General features: G+C 46.4%; 2 non-coding genes and 6 pseudogenes across 2 annotated transcripts in view; all 8 read left to right on the forward strand.

Annotated features, from left to right (window-relative positions):
- The first annotated feature begins 246 nt into the window (after positions 1-246).
- LOC136737555 (uncharacterized) lies at positions 247-365 on the forward strand (annotated as a pseudogene).
- A 216-nt stretch (positions 366-581) lies between these two features.
- Positions 582-700, forward strand: LOC136737814 (uncharacterized; annotated as a pseudogene).
- A 220-nt stretch (positions 701-920) lies between these two features.
- On the forward strand, positions 921-1039 carry LOC136737538 (uncharacterized; annotated as a pseudogene).
- Positions 1040-1259: 220 nt separating this feature from the next.
- On the forward strand, positions 1260-1378 carry LOC136737786 (uncharacterized; annotated as a pseudogene).
- Positions 1379-1602: 224 nt separating this feature from the next.
- LOC136737829 (5S ribosomal RNA) lies at positions 1603-1721 on the forward strand. The gene has a single exon (XR_010812473.1). It is a non-coding gene; the product is annotated as a 5S ribosomal RNA (ribosomal RNA).
- A 210-nt stretch (positions 1722-1931) lies between these two features.
- LOC136737641 (uncharacterized) lies at positions 1932-2050 on the forward strand (annotated as a pseudogene).
- A 221-nt stretch (positions 2051-2271) lies between these two features.
- LOC136737684 (uncharacterized) lies at positions 2272-2390 on the forward strand (annotated as a pseudogene).
- Positions 2391-2600: 210 nt separating this feature from the next.
- LOC136737518 (5S ribosomal RNA) overlaps positions 2601-2695 on the forward strand; it is a 119-nt gene continuing 24 nt past the window's right edge. The window contains exon 1 of the ribosomal RNA XR_010812443.1: positions 2601-2695. This exon is cut by the window's right edge and continues 24 nt beyond it. This is a non-coding gene — a ribosomal RNA (5S ribosomal RNA).

The following is a 2695-nucleotide window of genomic DNA, read 5'->3' on the forward strand; positions in this document are numbered from 1 at the left end:
GGGGTCAAACACAGTATTAGTATGGTGTTCCTAATAATCCTTCAGGTGAGTTCATCGTAGCTCTTAATACTCTCTTTCTGTCTGGAGGAGATATAATTGAAGTATTGTACACGTACCCGGCTACTTTCAACACCCATTGCTGCACTGATATTTTTCCCTCCATTTTTCTTTATCCATTTTTTTTTTGCTGGAAGTTCCGTCAATACCCACCAGCCTTTAAGAGACATCATGCAGCCAGGCTTTTTGGCTTGCAGCCACACCGTCCTGAACGCGCCCGATCTCGTCAGATCTCGGAAAATAAACGGGGCAGGGCCTGGTCAGTACTTGGATGGGTGACCTCCTGGAAATTCCAGGTGCAGCAAGCTTTTTCGTCTCCTGGGTAACTTCATCGTAGCTCTTAGTACTCTCTTTCAGTCTGGAGGAGATATTATTGAAGAATTGTACACATACCCGGCTACTTTCAACACCCTTTGCTGCACTGATATTTTTCCCTCCATTTTTTTTTTTTTTTTTTTTTTTTTGCTGGAAGTTCCGTCAATACCCTCCAGCCTTTAAGAGACATCATGAAGCCAGGCCTCTCGGCTTGCGGACACAAAGTCCTGAACGCGCCCGATCTCGTCAGATCTCGGAAACTAAACGGGGCAGGGCCTGGTCAGTACTTCGATGGGAGATCTCCTGGAAATACCAGGTGCTGCCAGCTTTTTACGTCTCCTGGGGAACTTCATCGTAGCTCTTAATACTCTCTTTCTGTCTGGAGAAGACATAATTGAAGAATTGTACACGTACCCGGCTACTTTCAACACCCTTTCCTGCACTGATATTTTTCCCTCCATTTTTCTATTTTTTTTTTTTTTTTTTTTTCTGGAAATTCCGTCAATAACCGCCAGCCTTTAAGAGACATCATGCAGCCAGACATCTCGGCTTGCGGCCACACCGTCCTGAACGCGCCCGATCTCGTCAGATCTCGGAAGCTAAACGGGGCAGGACCTGGTCAGTACTTGAATGTGAGACCTCCTGGAAATACCTGGTGCTGCAAGCTTTTACGTCTCCTGGGTAACTTCAGCGTAGCTCTTAATACTCTCATTCAGTCTGGAGGAGATATAATTGAAGAATTGTACATGTACCCGGCTACTTTCAACACCCTGTCCTGCACTGATATTTTTCCCTCCATTTTTCTATTTATTTATTTTTTATTTTTTGCTGGAAGTTCCGTCAATACCCGCCAGCCTTTAAGAGACATCATGCAGCCAGGCCTCTTGGCTTGCGGCCACACCGTCCTGAACACGCCCGATTTCGTCAGATCTCGGAAGCTAAACGGGGCAGGGCCTGGTCAGTACATGAATGTGAAACCTCCTGGAAATACCTAGTGCTACAAGCTTTTACGTCTCCTGGGTAACTTTATCGTAGCTCTTAATACTCTCTCTCTGTCTGGAGGAGATATAATTGAAGTATTGTACACGTATCCAGCTACTGTCAACACCCTTTGCTGCACTGATATTTTTCCATCCATTTTTCTTTTTTCTTTTTTTCTTTTTTTTTTTTGCTGGAAGTTCCGTCAATACCCGCCAACCTTTAAGAGACATCATGCAGCCAGGCCTTTCGGCTTGTGGCCACACCGTCCTGAATGCGCCCGATCTCGTTAGATCTCGGAAGCTAAACGGGGCAGGGCCTGGTCAGTACTTGGATGGGAGACCTCCTAGAAATACCAGGTGCTGCAAGCTTTTTACGTCTCCTGGGTAACTTCATCGTAGCTCTTAATACTCTCTTTCTGTCTCCAGGAGATATAATTGAAGAATTGTACACGTACCCGGCTACTTTCAACCCCCGTTGCTGCACTGGTATATTTCCCTCTATTTTTCTTTTTTTTTTTTGCTGGCAGTTCCGTCAATACCTGCCAGCCTTTAAGAGACATCATGCAGCCAGGCCTTTGGACTTGTGGCCACACCGTCCTGAATGCGCCCGATCTCGTCAGATCTCGGAAGCTAAACCGGGCAGGGCCTGGTCAGTACTTGGATGGGAGACCTCCTAGAAATACCAGCTGCTGCAAGCTTTTTACGTCTCCTGGGTAACTTCATCGTAGCTCTTAATACTCTCTTTCTGTCTCCAGGAGATATAATTGAAGAATTGTACACTTACCCGGCTACTTTCAACACCCTTTCCTGCACTGATATTTTTCCCTGCATTTTTCTATTTTTTTTTTTTTTTTTTTTTGCTGGAAATTCCGTCAATACCCGCCAGCCTTTAAGAGACATCATGCAGCCAGACATCTCGGCTTGCGGCCACACCGTCCTGAACGCGCCCGATCTTGTCAGATCTCGGAAGCTAAACGGGGCAGGACCTGGTCAGTACTTAAATGTGAGACCTCCTGGAAATACCAGGTGCTGCCAGCTTTTTACATCTCCTGGGGAACTTCATCGTAGCTCTTAATACTCTCTTTATGTCTGGAGAAGATATAATTGAAGAATTGTACACGTACCCGGCTACTTTCAACACCCTTTGCTGCACTGGTATTTTTCCCTCTATTTTTCTTTTTTTTTTTCGCTGGCAGTTCCGTCAATACCCGCCAGCCTTTAAGAGACATCATGCAGCCAGGCATCTCGGCTTGCGGCCACACCATCCTGAACGCGCCCGATCTCGTCAGATCTCGGAAGCTAAACGGGGCAGGGCCTGGTCAGTACTTGGATGGGAGACCTCC

This window comes from Amia ocellicauda, unplaced genomic scaffold (genome assembly GCF_036373705.1).
Source record: "Amia ocellicauda isolate fAmiCal2 unplaced genomic scaffold, fAmiCal2.hap1 HAP1_SCAFFOLD_54, whole genome shotgun sequence".
Lineage (NCBI taxonomy): Eukaryota > Metazoa > Chordata > Actinopteri > Amiiformes > Amiidae > Amia > Amia ocellicauda.